The sequence below is a fragment of the Balaenoptera ricei genome, chromosome 2 (assembly GCF_028023285.1).
Source record: "Balaenoptera ricei isolate mBalRic1 chromosome 2, mBalRic1.hap2, whole genome shotgun sequence".
Lineage (NCBI taxonomy): Eukaryota > Metazoa > Chordata > Mammalia > Artiodactyla > Balaenopteridae > Balaenoptera > Balaenoptera ricei.
The window spans coordinates 7,356,468-7,373,446 of NC_082640.1; positions in this window are offsets into that span (position 1 = coordinate 7,356,468).

The window sequence follows — 16,979 nt, forward strand, 5'->3', positions numbered from 1 at the left end:
AAATTTTACGCCAAGATCCAAGTATCCTTTCACCTAGTATTAGGATAATTTATTTTTTAAAAATTCAAAATATATTTATATATTTAATGTAAATATATATATAAATTCAACAATATACATTTGTATCATCCATAGTTTAAACATTTCTGTAAAGTTTTCAAATTGATCATTAAATCGTTTACAAAGATAAGTAGTCTTTCCAAATGTGAGATTATCAACCCTAGTATTGTGATTAAATCTGTTTTGCCTCTTTTTTACCCCCCAAACTAACAATGATTGAGATTTTTTTCAAGTTCACATGTGTTCTCTAAAGTGGACTTTGTTTTTTCATAATAAAATAATAGACAGAACACTAATAATTATGAGAGACTTTACAGAAACTTAAGCACAAGTTAAAACCTTTCTTGTGGGCAAAGATAACTTTTGAAGAAAAACTCCTTGCCTTGTATCTGGGAACTTATGTTAATAATCACTAATTTAAAGATAAAAAACAAAAGGGCTAATTTTAATGTTTTCTTTTGAAGAATAACATTTGGTACTTGAGGCTATATTCTCCTAACTAATCCTATTACCAACAAACTCACTGACTATAGATCAGCCCTAAATAAGAGCTTCATAGGTATCAACTATTTTATGGAAAAATGCTAGAGTCATTTTTTTAAGGAGTACAAAAACCTTCCGTAGTGCCTACCACAGTTTGGTAAAAACTACGTAGCTAATGGGTGATTTTTCTGAACCTTATTTCCGGAAGTTATTGAAGAGTCTCGAAAAATGACTTGAATTCAACATTTCTTTAAAACAAGTCCATATTTTTAAAGCCAAGGAGCCCTACTTCAATTATTTAAATTACTTGCATTCTAAGGAACAAAAATATGTCAGAACAAGAGTAGTTTTGCCATACCTGAAGCCTATGTAATTTGCAGGAATAGGGGAGTTCTTTAAGAAAAAGAATACAAAGCTATGAAGACAAAATTAGGTGTAGACTCTTTGATCATTAGTTTCAAGGTAAAACCATCTTCTTTTGCATTGGGGATGGGCTAAGAGTTACCTTTCACTTATTTGGAGCTGTGCCAGTCTCGGTGGGTCCTCAGAACCCATACTGATGGGGTGCCTGCCCTCCACAGTGAACCCACTGCCAAGATCTCATGAGAAGGTAGAGCCTGGGAGGGTAGTGCTCATTGCTGTGAAGTCTGGACAGTTAGTAGAACCTTCTTACTCTTGGGCTCTTGCTATCTCCCCATCCATCCAACCGCCTGTGTCTCCCGAGAGAAAGAATCAAAGACCAAGAAAAGCTAACCTTGCTCAGCCAATCCTCTGGGCAGAAGACATCTACCTGAACTTGCCTTCTCTTTATCTTCCCCTTCTTCGTTTTTGAGTTAAATCATAAAATTCTAAGACTTTGGAGTCGAGAGGGGTCAGGGCGATCATTTAACCCACTATTACAGCCTAGTGACTAAGGCTGTGGACACAAAGAGATTCAAGTTCAAATCCTGGCTATACCCATCGATGTGACATTAGGCAAATGACCTGAGTGATTTAAAGTCTCAGCGTCCTCATCTCTAAAAGGAGTACAATAATAGTGTCTTCCCTAGATTTTGATTGAATGTCTCAAAGATGCTCAGCATGGTTTTAGGCACCCACTAAACAAAAATGAATGTTACCTATTATTCCTTGTTTGACAGTTGAAGAAACTGAGGCTGAGAGATGTTAAGTTACTTGCCCAAGCTCACCCAGCCAGTGACAAATCAGGAATTAGAACACAAATCCTGTTCATCCTAAAAGCTACTTCCCCACTTATCCCTCTTCCCGTGTTCTCAGCATCAGCATATAAGTAGATCACTAAGTGGCAGGGACTGGACAACACACCTGGGAAGCTTCGAATTAGAGAGCCAGGGTTCTTTGCTACTTCAGGATGTAAATGGAATCTTGCCTTCACCTCTCTTAATCCACACGAGTGTTTTGGCCAAGTCACAGATTTACAATTTCACTTTAAAATCACCACCAAGTCAGTACCATTCTAGATAGTGAGTAGTTGGTGCCCTTTACAATACCTTGCACTTGGGGTAAAGGCCACCAAATGAGGTTTCTCTGAGAAGCCCCTTTCAATGTAAAAGGGCAACCTCCACATGCAGAATATCGGAGCACCTGGGGGTGGGGGGGTGAACCAGATTGCACAGGAAGTCACATACCTAGATGTCCCAGCTTCATCTCTTCTGTCCATTCCGTGAGGAGATGGTGCAGAATTGCTGGTCTCAGCAACATGGGGTATAAAACCTCTCATCAGCCTTGTGCACACTTTTAAATCTGTTGACTGTATTTATTGCTCCAAACTCTGTTTAAAAAAACAAAAAAAAAAAGGAGAAGGGGAAGAAATGGATTAGAAACAACATAACAGATGTTATGTTGGAGTTGCCTGCCTCAGTTCACATTCAGTTACCAGTAACTGCTTCCATTGCCTGAACCCCCAGCTAACATAGAGAAAGACAAAGATGCAGCATTTGTAAACTCCAGCAAGTAACCAGACCTGCAGCCAAACCAAGCAGAAAACACGCAATACCTACTAGAAAATTGGGGCCCAAGGAGATGTTTGCTTTTAAAATATGGATGTCTTCATTTTCTAGGTATTTATAAAATTTTAAATCTTAAGGAAGAGTTGGGAAGTCTACGAAAGACTTCACTGCTCTGCCCAACTTCCAGCTCGCAAGCTGCAAATATTCAGAAAAGAAATGAAGAATTACCCCCAGATCTGTCATTTAGAGTGGGTTTTATCCTTTTACTTCCTAGAAGCTCCTTGAATCATGTCAAGGCTTCAGATTACTCAGCTATGAACCTCAGAAGTGTTCCCGGGAGGCCAGGCTGATCTCTCAGCCTCCTGACTTCTTATAGGGCAGTGCATGGCCCTTGGAGGAACTGAAAGACTTGCTTAACTAATGGAATAAAGTTCACTGAGGTGGGGAATCGTCTTGTCACTCAGACTATTTTCTTAGTAAGAATGGCCTGGAGAAATCAAATTCTCAGAAGAACCACGCAGATGACTCATTAGGATTTCACTGACTTCTTAGAAAATGAGATAAAATGCAGGAAAAGATGCCTTCTTCTACCAAGAAAAATCAGCGCTCAGAGGTTGGATACCCATTTTCTGTGTTTATGACCGAAGACTATTGTTGAGGGCTACAGGACTTCAATAAAACTAGGCTAAATTCCTTCAGCTCTTTCTAGCTGAAATAGGTAAAACTTATTCTTCTTTCTGATGTCATCTGATTTTTGACTTGGCACATCTGGTGATCAATGATACTTAAGAGGAGTGTTTAAATTTACTCAAGAGACATTTTTTTGAGGGCTCATCATTTAAGTCCTGTGTCATTTCTCAACATTTGGAGGTATCCTCAGTTAAAAGTGATAGTGACTCTGTCCTCAAGAGGAAACCAGTAGAAACATCTATTTGATTGGAATTTCAGAGGAAAGAAGAGAGGGAATGAGATAGAGACAATATTCAAGAGATAATGGCTTCGATTTTTCCAGAACTGATACATACTACCAGTCCAAAGGGAAAAGATACCTAGCAAACTCCTAGCAGAATAGATTAAAAAGAAAGAAATCTACATATAAGTTCATTATGATGAAATTAGAAAACAGACAAAGACAAAGGGCAAATATTAAAAGCCAGGAGGGTGAGGAACTGGGGATGGACTATTATCTTGGAAGGAATAGCAGTTAGACTGGAAAGCTAGAAGAGAGTCTAATAATCTCTTCAAGTGCTAAAAGAAAAACTGCCAAATTAGAATTCTCAAAACAGCTCTTAAGCAGGGAAAACTAGAAGAATCAGGCTTGAGAGAGATTAAGATGGTGGAGTGGGAGGATGTAAAGCTCACCTCCCCCAACAAATGCATTAAAAATACATCTAGGGGGGGCTTCCCTGGTGGCGCAGTGGTTGAGAATCTGCCTGCTAATGCAGGGGACACGGGTTCGAGCCCTGGTCTGGGAAGATACCACATGCCACGGAGCAACTAGGCCCGTGAGCCACAACTACTGAGCCTGCGCGTCTGGAGCCTGTGCTCCGCAACAAGAGAGGCCGCGACAGTGAGAGGCCCGCGCACCGCGATGAAGAGTGGCCCCTGCTCGCCGCAACTAGAGAAAGCCCTCGCACAGAAACGAAGACCCAACACAGCCAAAAATAAATAAATAAATAAATAAATTAATTAATTAAAAAAAATACATCTAGGGCCTTTTAATATTTTTTCTTTGAATTTAATTTTTATTAGTTTGATTAATATGTGTCTTGGTGTGTTTCTCCCAGGTTTTATCCTGTATGGGACTCGCTGTGCTTCCTGGACTTGGGTGGCTATTTCCTTTCCCATGTTAGGGAGGTTTTCGACTATAACCTCTTCAGATATTTTCTCAGACCCTTTCTTTTTCTCTTCTTCTTCTGGGACCCCTATAATTCGAATGTTGGTGCATTTAGTGTTGTCCCACAGGTCTCTGAGATTGTCTTCAATTCTTTTCATTCTTTTTTTTATTCTGCTCCTTGGCAGTTATTTCCACTATTCTGTCTTCCAGCTCACTTATTTGTTCTTCTGCCTCTCTTATTCTGTTATTGATTCCTTCTAGTGTATTTTTCATTTCAATTATTGTGTTGCTCATCTCTGTTTGTTCTTTAGTTCTTCTAGATCTTTGTTAAACATTTCTTGTATTTTCTTGATCCATGCCTCCATTCTATTTCTGAGATTCTGGATCATCTTTACTGTCATTACTCTGAATTCTTGTTCAGGTAGGTTGCCTATTTCCTCTTCATTTATTTGGTCTTGTAGGTTTTTACCTTGTTCCTTCATCTGTGACCCATTTTTTTTGTCTTTTTTTTTTTTTTTTTTGATGGGTGGGATTGTGTGCCTGTCTTACTGGTTGTTTGGCCTGAGGCTTTCAGCACTGGAGTTTGTAGGCTGTTGGGTAGAGCCAGGTCTTGGTGCTGAGATGAGGACCTCCTGGAGACTGAACCAGGAAGAATTGGGAAATATAAATAGACCTATCACAAGTGATGAAATTGAAACTGAAATTTAAAATCGTCCAACAAACAAAAGTCCAGGACCAGAAGGCTTCACAGGCAAATTCTATCAAACATTTAGAGAAGAGCTAACACCGATCCTTCTCAAACTCTTCCAAAAAAGTGCAGAGGGAGGAACACTCCCAAATTCGTTCTATGAGACCACCATCACCCTGATACCAAAACCAGACAAAGATATAACAAAAAAAGAAAATTATAGACAGATATCACTAATGAACATAGACGCAAAAATTCTCAATAAAATACTAGCAAACAGAATCTAACACATTAAAAGGATCATACACCATGATCAAGTGGGATTTATTCCAGGAATGCAAGGATTCTTCAATATACACAAATTAATCAATGTGAGACACCATATTAACAAATTAAGGAATAGAAGCCATATGATCTTCTCAGTAGCCTTTGTGGGAGGGCTGGATTTTATGAGGACATCAGTCATGTCCTTCCTCAGTGTGTGCCGGCAGCTCTCCTCTTGGTAGGGAGTGTGGCTGGAGATGGAGGAGATGGAGCCGGCACAGGGTGTGAGGCAGGGTTTCCTTCTGCTCCGTGGCCATCACCGCCCTGGCAGGAGTGGGTCTGCTCCCAAATTGCTGGAGCACAAGACCTCAGGGCTGGCTCTGTTCCTTTCCTGGCAGGGACTAATTCTGTTAAATTAGAATCTAATTTAAATTAGAATCTAATTCTGTTAATTTAGAATCCTTTGTTTTAAAAAAAGTGTGAATTTTTTTGAGGGTTTTAAAAATTTTGATAACATTTTTTCTATTTAAGATGGTTAAAGATGTTCTTACCTTAAGGTAGAGTGACAGATTACAGCATCTCCCCAAAGATGTTTTGATCCTATTACTATGTAATGAAAATTCCAGAACTAAGTAACTTGGACTAGGCTAAGGTCTAATATAGGTATTTCCCTCTTGGCTTCCTAATAGAGAGGAATCAAAAGGGGGAAACCACCAAATGTTGAGCTCATGAAAATGTCTCTCCCTTTATGGCATACCCAGCAGTATTAAAGCAAACAAACAAACAAAAACAAAAAAAAGACAAAATTTAAAAATCTATTTATTCCAAGAGTATGATGGGCAGATATTTTAATATCTCAATAATGTCCTAATGTGGTGGTGTGTATTTTTTTTCTTGGTAAGGGTATAACGCTTTCACTTACTTAATGGATGATATTTCAGGTTTTTAAAGAGACCATAACAAAGAACAAAGTTGAGAGAGATATTTATATGGTGCATTCCCTCTGCAACGTGTGTGACAACTTAACTTGGCTACAGAAAAAGAGCGCCATGCCCAACACCACTGCCAGGACCTTTCCTTCACCTAATGGTATAAGTTTCTCTTATCAATTGGAATCTCCCAAGTCCCACAAAATGGTATTGTTTTTGGGACAATAGATACAATAGAACGTCTTTCATCATTTAATTCGGTGGAGGCAGGGCCGAGGGGGAATATAAATCAGTAAGCCTTTGAGTAGGGGCCAGAAAATATGGCTTTAGATCCAGTTTTTAATGATTCATTTCCTTTTTGGTCATATAACTGCACAGCTGGAGATGAAAGGGGAAAATAATAGAAAATTTCACTTTTAGGTGCCCATAATACATTGCACTACACTGATGGAAGAAGTTATCCAAAGTACTGTATAACATCTTGTTTATTATTTAATGTTTACTAAAGTGAAAAACGTTAGTGGTTTTCCAAACAGCCAAATAAAAATAATTCTTTGTAAATAAAAACACTGTTAGTAATGAAAAAAAATAATAGTAGGAGGCCTTAATACCCTCTGACATCAATGGACAGATCATCCAGACAGAAAATCAGGCAACAGTAGTCTTAAATGACAAATAGGCCAGTTGGACTTAATGGATATCTATAGGACATTGCAGCCAAAATCAGCAGAAAACATATTCTTTTTAAGTGCACATGGAACGGTCTCCAGGATAGATCACATACTAGGCCACAAAACAAGCCTCAACAAATTTAAGAGGATAGAAATTATATCAATCATTTTTTCCAACCACATGGTATGAAACTAGAAATCAACTACCAAAGAAAAATGGGAAAAGAACAAACATGTGGAGGAGACTAATCAACATGCTACTAAAAACCCAATAAGTCAGTAATGAAATCAAAGAGGAAATCAGAAAATACCTCAAGACAAATGAAAATGGAAACACAACTTTCTGGAATCTATGACATGCAAGAAAAGCAGTTCTGAGAGGGAAGTTTATAGTGATACAGGCCTTCCCAAGAAACAAGAAAAATTTCAAATAAACAACTTAACCTACCACCTAAAAGAATTAGAAACAGAAGAACAAAGCCCAAAGTCAGCAGAAGGAAGGAAATAATAAAGATCAGAAAGGAAATAAATAAAATGGAGATCGAAAAATAGAAAAGATCAATGAAACCAAGAGCTGTTTTTTGAAAAGATAAACAAAATTGATAACCCTTTAGCCAGGCTCACCAAGAAGAAAAGAGAGAGGACCCGAATAAACAAAATAAGAAATGAATGAGGATAAATAACAACCAATACCACATAAATACAAAAAATTATAAGAGAATTCTATGAACAGTTATATGCCAACACATTGGATAACCTAGAAGAAATGGACACATTTCTAGAAACATACAATATGCCAAGACTGAGTCAAGAAGAAACAGATGATTTGAACAGACCGATCACTAGAGGTGAAAATAAATTTGTAATTTAAAAAACTGCCAGCAAACAAAAGTCCAGGACCAGACAGCTTCACAAGGGAATTCGACCAAACCTATAAAGAAGAACCAATACCAATCCTTCTCAAACTATCCAAAAATTGAAGAGGATGGAACACCCCCAAATTTATTTGAGGAGGCCATCATTACCCTGATACCAAAACCAGACAAAGACACTACAAAAAAGAAAATTATAGACTGATATTTTTGATGAATATAGATGCAAAAATCCTCAACAAAGTGTTAGCAAACAAAATCCAACAACATATTGAAAAGATCATACACCATGATCAAGTTGGATTTATTCCAGGGTAACAAGGATGGTTCAACATTCCCAAATCAATCAGTGTGATACATCACATTAACAAAAGGAAGGATAAAAATCACATAATCATCTCAATAGATGCAGAAAAAGCAACTGACAAAATTCAACATCCATTTATGATATAACTCTCATTGAAATGGGTATAGAGGGAACATATCTCAACATAATAAAGACCATTTACAACAAACCCACAGCCAATATCATACTTGATGGTAAAAAGCTAAGTGTTCCCCACTAAATTCAAGAACAAGACAAGGATGCCCACTCTTGCCACTTCTGTTTAACATAGTATTATTAGGGAGTCTGAGCCACAGCAATCAGATAAGAAAAAGAAGTAAAATATATCCAAATTGGAAAAGAAGAGGTAAAACTGTCACTATTTGCAGATAACATGATACTTTATATAGTAAACCCTAAAGTCTCCACCCAAAAACTTAGAACTAATAAATGAATTCAGCAAGGTTGCAGGATACAAGATTAATGTACAAAAATCTGTTGCATTTCTATACACTAATAATGAAATATCAGAAAGAGAAAGTAAAAAAAAAAATCCCACTTAAAATCACATCAAAAAAAAACAAAATACCTAGGGATAAACTTAACCAAAGAGGTGAAAGACCTATACTCTGAAAACTATAAAACATTGATGAAGGAAATTGAATATGATACAAAGAAATGGAAAGCTATCCCATACTTTTGGATTGAAAGGATTAATATTGTTAAAATGCTCACACTACCCAAGGCAATCTGCAGATTTAATGCAATCCCTATCAAAATACCCATGACATTTCTCAGATAACTAGAACAAATAATCCTAAAATTCATATGCAACCACAAAAGACCCTGAATTGCCAAAGCAATCTTGACAAAAAAGAACAAAGCTGGAGGCATCACCCTCCCAGACTTCAGGCTATACTACAAAGCTACAATATTCAAAACAGCATGGTATTGGCACAAAAACAGACACGTAGATGAATGGAACAGAATAGAGAGCCCAGAAATAAACCCACACACCTATGGTCAAACAATCTACAGCAAAGGAGGCAAGAAAATACAATGGAGAAAAGACAGTCTCTCCAACAAGTGGGGCTGGGAAAACTGGACAGATACATGTAAAACAATGAGATCAGAACAGTCCTTCACACAAAGTAAACTCAAAATGGTTTATTGATCTAAATGTAAGACCTGAAACCATGAAACTCCTAGAAGATAACATAGGTGGAACACTCCTTGACATAAATCGTAGCAATAACTATTGGATCTGTCTCCTAAGGCAAAAGAAATAAAAGCAAAAACAAACAAATGGGAACTAATTAAACTTAAAAGCTTTTGCACAGCAAAGGAAACCATTGACAAAATGAAAACACAGTCTATGGAATGGGAGAAAATATTTGCAAATGATGTGACTGACAAGGGGTTAATATCCAAAATATATAAATAGCTTATACAACTCAGTATCAAAAACAAAAACAAAAACAAAAAAACCACCGAATCAACAAATGGGCAGAAGAACTGAGTAGACATTTTTCCAAAGAAGACATACAGATGGCTAAAAGGCACATGAAAAGATGTTCAGCATCACTAATTATTAGAGAAATACAAATCAAAACAACAATGCAATATCACATCACATCTGTCAGAATGGCTGTCATCAAAAAGTCTACAAATAACAAATGTTGGTAAGGATGTGGAGAAAAGGGATCCCTTGTACACTGTTGGTGGAAATGTAAATTGGTGCAGCCACTATGGAAAACAGTACAGAGGTTCGTCCATAGAGCTACCATATGATCCAGCATATATATCTGGAAAAAATGAAAACATTAATTTGAAAAGCTGCATCCATCCCAGTGTTCATAGCAGTACTATTTACAATTGAGAAGACATGGAAGCAACCCAAGTGCCCATGAACAGGCAAATGGTTAAAGAAGATATGATATATATGTGTGTGTGTGTGTATGTGTATAATATATATCACAATGGAATATTACTCAGCCATAAAAAAGAATGAAATTCATGTTGCCATTTGCAGCAACATGAATGGACATAGAGAATATTATGCTTAGTGAAATAAGTCAGACAGAGAAAGACAAACACTGTATGATATGACTTATATGTGGAATCTAAAAAATAATACAAATGAATGTATATTCAAAACGGAAACAGACCCACAGATATAGAAAACAAACTTTGGGGTTACCAAAGGGGAGAGGGAAGGGGGAGGAACAAATTAGGGGTATAGGATTAAGAGATACAAACTACTGTGTATAAAGTAGAAAGCAACAAGGGTATATTGTATAGCACAGGGAATTATAGCCATTATCTTGTGATAACTTAAAATGAAGTATAATCTGCAAAAATACTGAATCACTATGCTGTTCACCTGAAACTAATATAATATTGTAAATCAACTATACTTCTATAAACAAAAGAAGCAGGGCAAAGTAAAGACATTTTCAAATGTCTTTTAAACTAAGTTTGCCACCTGGAAGACATTCACTAAATGAAAGTTTAAAGGAAATACATACTTTGGGCAGAAAGTAAATGACTGCAGATGGAAGATTTGAGATGCAAGAAGGAATAAAAAACACAGTGGTAAATATGTGAGCAAATGTAAATAAACATTAGTTGCATAAAATAATAATTGTAATTTCTAGTTGGCCTTAAAATATATATGGAATTAAATATTGAACAAAAAATAATGTATATGTCAGGAGCAAGTAAAGGAATTTCCTTATAGTATCTTTGAGGTTTTTTTTAATTTAGAGTTTAATAAATATGCATGTTTTAATTTCTAAGGCAAGTCTTTAAAAGAACAGAAACACATGATATGCCACCCAAACTGGAAGAGAGGAATGTTTAGTGAATCAGAAAGAAAGGAGAAAAGTAAGGAAAAACATAGAACAGGTAAAACAAGCAGAAAATACAAGGTAGCAGATTTAAACCCCAAATATCGGTGACTGTGTTTTATATTACATATTAATGGACTGAATTCTCTAGGTATGATGCAAAATTGTCAGTTTTGGTTAAATACTGTATGTATGAGACATATCTAAGAAGATATTACTCTTATGATTTTAAAATAATTTCAAATGTAAAATATTCACTGCCAGGCTCTGGCACAGAAGAAACAAGTTCTGAAAGATGACTAGCTACCAGCTAGGCAGTGGAAAAGAAGGCATGGAGGATGGAGTGCCAGAGAACAAGGCAGAAAGAACAACAGGTGCCTTAGCCCCAGAAGTGAGATGGTGCATGGTCAATTCAGAAACTGAAAGGATTTGGATTTGTATATGGATGGAGGGCAGAGCGTGGATGGGAAGATGGTGGAAGAACAAGCAAGGGTATAAGTAGGAGACAGATTGTGAATGACCTTGTGAGCAAGCAATTTGAAAGATTTGGGACTTGATCTTAAGAACGGTGAGAATCCATGGAAAGGTACACTGACCAGAATCACCTTTCAGGATGATGGCTCTGACTACAAGGTCACGGCAAAGAGAAAGTTAGGAGGCTCTTGTAATGACCTAGGAGAGAAAGGATGATACTTGGGGTAGTCCTAACATTAGGAAACACTTAAAGAACAGTTACTAAGGGCCAGGCATCACTCATGCTTTTAATATGTATTAAGTTTTTTTTTATATAAATTTATTTTATTTTATTTATTTATTTTTGGCTGTGTTGGGTCTTCGTTGCTGTGCACGGGCTTTCTCTGGTTGTGGCGAGCGGGGGCTACTCTTCATTGCGGTGCGCGGGTTTCTGATTGTGGTGGCTTCTCAGTAGTTGTGGCACATGAGCTCAGTAGTTGTGGCTCGTGGGCTCCAGAGTGCAGGCTCAGTAGTTGTGGCGCACGGGCTTAGTTGCTCCGTGGCATGTGGGATCTTCCCGGCCCAGGGCTTGAACCCGTGTTCCCTGCATTGGCAGGCGGATTCTTAACCACTGCACCACCAGGGAAGTCCCTGTATTAAGTCTTAATTTTCACAATTATGTGGACATTCTTCTCCCCACATGATAAAGGTATTATTATTGTTATTTTATTATTATAAAATATTATAAAATTATATTATTATTTCATTTTATTTATTTTTTTGGCTGCACTGTGAGGCTTATGGGATCTTGGTTCCCTGACCAGGGATTGAACCCGTGCCCCCTGCAGTGGAAGCACGGAGTCCTAACCACTGGACTGCCGGGGAATTCCCAAGGTATTATTATTATCTACATTTTGAAAATGAAGAAACTAAGGCACGGAGATGTTAAGTGAGTAAAAGACACATGTTGGTAAGGAGTAGACCCAGGTAGTCTGGCTCCAGAAGCTGTGCTCTGAAACCCCAGTACACGCCACCACACTCTGCACTGTGCATTGTGTGCCACAGCTGCTTCCACCCCTGGAGTCCATGGGATTTGGTGATTTATTAGATATGAGGAGTGTGGGAGAGCTACAAACAGGATGACTCCCAGCTTTCTGGCTTAGGCAGCAGACGGGGTGTGTGGCGATGTCATTTCTAGAGACAGAAAACAGGAGGAGTGCATTTGGGGGAAAGGTGGTGTGTTTAGTTTTGGATTCTTAAGGTATCTGTGAGGCATCTGTGGGGGGATTTCCAGGGAGTATTTGGCTGTAGGGATCCGGATCCCAGGAGCGTGTCTGGGAGTAGATTTGGGGATTGTCTGCCTCAAGGGGAGGGCATGAGAAGGCCTGGAGAGAACGGAGAACAGTGGTCTCGACTGGGAGTGGAGGCTGGGAGGCGTAAGAGACTCCACGCCATAGCAGACATGTACTGCGGACCCTCTTTCTAGAAGAATTGCCCATGCCTATTTATTGTATTGGTGCCTGGTGCCATTGTGGGAGTGGAGGTGAGGGTTGTGGACGCCCTCTCTCAAACCCACCCATAGATTCTGTAAGGGTCAGTGGGTTTCAGGTTAACAGCGACAAGAAAATGGGTGAGGAAGGACAGAGCTCCGGGATTCACTAGTATCGAATCCAAGGGAAGCTTGGAAGGGGCAGCCAGGAAATTAGGAGGAAAAGTGAGCAAGAAGCCCCCTCAGGAAGAGGGCCCTTTGCCGCAGCCTGGGCCCTGCACTCTGGACAGTGGTGTAGACACAATCTCAGCAGGACCGCGTTGGCTGAGGGTCTCAAAAAACCACCTACAAGTGCAACTTTATAGGGAGGTATTTAAGACTCCAGCTTTTTTTTTTTTTTTTTTTTTTAGTGAGCTGACCATTTTTGCCAGAGTGCAGGGTGGTCGTGCTACAGACACATGAGATTGGCGAATTCTCTGAGAACCTGCCCTTCAAAGCTACCACCGCATCCCCTCTCAGTGACTTTTAGTACATCCAGTGTGTTCTCCTGGAATCTCTCCAATATGAGTCAAGTTGCCAGAGACCCCTACACCTGCTGTTTGCCCCGAGGGCTGGGGTGGGCCTCTCCTGAGTCAGCCAGACTGCGGGCTTGGCCTTTGGCTCCCTGCCTTGGCCGTACAGCTTGGAGAAGTCTTGTTCTCGGGCAGAGTTGTTGTCAAACAGAGTAAAGACCAGCACTTACAATGAAGAGGCCGCTTAAGTTCAGTGCCTCCCAAATGTAGAGACTTCAGGCCCAGGAGCTGTGGGCATGCAGGATTCCTGGACCATTCCTTTGCCCCATTCAGATGCTCCACTGTCCGTGGACAGCTCAGGAGAAATGGGCTGCATATTTGCTGAAGAGGCCACCAGGGAATGAAGTCTGCCCGTGTAGACCCCCTGTACGCATTTTACTCTAAATGAATTAGAAAGCTAAATATTTTCCCCCAAAAGTTATAAAGCTAAAAGAGAAAAGGTTATAGGAGGATACTTATGTAATTTTGGAATTGGGAAGACTTTCTAAGCAAGATAGCCGTAAAGCCATAAGGGAAAATTTTAAATACTAGACCCCATAAAAATTTTAAGTGTCTATAAAGGAGAAAATACCATAAATTAAGCTGAATGCTAAAAACTAAACTGGGTAAAGTATTTGCAGTCTGAACAATAGACAACAAACTAGGCAATGGAATATAAGCAGAGGGTAGTATCTCTCATAGGCCTGTTGTGAGGATTAAATGAGATTAAAGTGCCCAAAGTAAAAATTCTTAATAAATGACAGGTTCTATCCATGCTTTTATAAAGGGCACCTACAAATCATTTTTTTAAAAGATGGAAAATGGAAAAAGGATATGAATGAGCTATTTGTGGAAAAATATAAATGGCCTATAAACACATGAAAAGATATGTAGCCCCACTCCTGGTTAAATAAAGGAACATTAAATCTACAGTGAGATTTTTTTCTACCTTTCAGATTGTTGGGGATGAAAAAGTATGGTTATATTTCAGGGCTGGCAAAGATGTAGGGAAATCGATGTTCTTATTTATTATTCGGTCCTTTGTTCTTCTACAGGTAAGGTAATTTTTCCTCTCTGGCTCTTTTCATCTTTGATTTTCTGTAGTTTGAAAATGATTTGCCAAGGTGCCGTTTTGGGGGCATTTATCCTGTTTGGTGTTCTCTGAGCTTCTTGGACCTGTGGGTTAGCCCCTGCTGTTGACTTGGGGAAATCCTCAGTCATTATTGTTTCAAATATTTCTTCTGTTTCTTTCTCTCTTCTCCTTCTGGTGCTCCCATTACACATATATTATATTCTCCGTAGTTTTCCCACAGTCCTCAGGCGTTCTGTTCTGTTTTTTCCATCTTTGTTCTCTTTGCTTTTCAGGTTTAGGGGGGCCTCTGAGGTTTCCACTGCTATATCCTCAAGCTCAGAGATTCTGTCCTCAGCCACGTGCAGTCTACTAATAAGCCCGTCAAAGACATTCTTCATTTCTGTCGCAGCGTTTTTGATTCTTCTCGGTTCTTTCTTAGGATTTCATCTCTGCTTACATTGCCCGTCTGTTCTCGTACGCTGTCTACTCTGTCCATTTGAGCCCTTAGCATATTAATCATAGTTGTTTCAAATCCCAGGCCCGATCATTCCACCGTCCCTGCCACGTCTGGCTCTGATGCTTGCTGTATCTTTTCCAACCGCGTTTTTGGCCTTTTGGAATGCCTTGTAGTTTTTTCTTGATAGCCAGACGTGATGTCCTGGGTAAAAGGAGCTGCTGTAAGTAGGCCTTTGGTCATGCGGTGGTGAGGCGTGTGGGGCAGGAGGCATTGCAGGGTCCTGTGATCCGACCTCAGGCTTTTAGTGAGCCTGCGCCCCTGGACCGTGAGCTCACAGAAGTGAACAGATGGCTAACGGGGGCTGGAGCCAGGTATTTCTTTCCCCCAGATTAGTTACGCTCTGACCGTAGCCCAGCTGCTTAGGCTCTGGTTGACTAGTTTCTGCTGAGGACAGGCCTTGTTAAGCAACACAGAACATCTGGCCGATTTCAGAAATGATTCCTCTTCCCCTCCCTCTACCAGAAGCACGAGGGGATTTTTCGCCGCTCTCTTCTGTGGGAACCTGACTGCGCTCCTGGGGGTAAAACTCACACAAGCGTGGGAGCCCCTGTGACTGGGCTCGTAACTCCCGGGCTTGTCCACATGTAGCCTCCAGGGCTCTGTGAATCGCGGTCCAGGGGTTCCTGCCTGAGCGCCGGCTCCCATGGAGGTTTCCACGCGTGAGTCTCTGCTCCCAGAAGCTGTCTCTCCAACCTTGGGGACAGCAGTTTGTCCTGTGTCCTTGCCTCCCTCCCTTAGGGATCTCAGAAGAACTGTTGATTTTTCAGTCTGCTGGGATGGAGTGGTAATCCGTGGTAATCAGCCTCCGGAACAGGCTGATTAACTGTACATTTTCTTTTTTTGGGGTTGCACCTCCTGGCTTGTGGGATCTTAATTCCCCAACCAGGGATCGTACCCACGCCCTCCGCAGTGAAATCTCGGAGTCCTAACCACTGGACCACCGGGGAATTCCCCAGACGAGGGCCTCTTGAAAGGTGCATCTGCAGTGTTTCCTTAGTGGCCTCCCCCCTGAGCCGACACCGCTGTGGGGAGCTGGAGGAGTCTGGGCTCCTTCTCCCATCTCAGCCACCCTGAGGCAGTGGCAAACCACACACCTCTGTGGACCTGGATTTCCTCCACTGCCTCAGGGGATGGGTGTGAGATCCGAGGACAGTATGAACGAGGAAAGGAGGGGTGCTGGGCCATGCAGTCTCCAAGGCTCCTTTTAGTTCTGACATTCTTCGATTTCATGACTTGCCAAGTTGGAAAATGGTATGCGATGCGCCTGTGGTTCCTTCCGCCCCACCGGGTCAGTTCTACCTCCGTACCTCCTCCTGGGGCCTCAACCCAGCCCCACAAAAAGAAAGGATGAGATGCTTTAGACTCGGAAGAAAAACAGGGCACGGAAGATGGTGTAGTCGGTGCCATTCCCAGGATTTGGAACGTCACTGCTCCAACAGGCCAAGCTTTCTCTGGTCTGTGGCCTCCTTTTCCCTCCGGTTGCTTTTCTCCACGTTCCTAGAAGGTGCGGCGCCTTCCCTCGCTGCATTCTCTCCCGGCTCCTCCTCAACTCCTGCTTCCAGCAAGGTGAACGAAGGACCCCAGCTTTTCAACTCTCAGGGCTTCCCAGTGGAAAACTGACTCTACAGCCTCAGACACTCTGCAGTGTCAGCAACGGCTGCAGTGGTACCCAGGGTGGGCACTCCCAGGATGACAAGTCATTTGTCCATCGTGGAGAGTACCTACCAGACCAAGATGGCAGGCCGCAGGCTGCTTCCGGCCTCAGCACACTCTGCCACGGGCTAGCTTTCCTTCACCACCATTAGACCCCAGGAGGGCCTTGGCCTTCTCCCGTCACTGCCTTTTCTTTTGGAGTTCCTTGCCTTCCGTGGCTCCTGTAAAAATTTCTTCACCTCTTTCTCTACTAGCAGTTCCACGTGCGAAGGATTATTGGGAGGGGCAGCCCTCCTTGA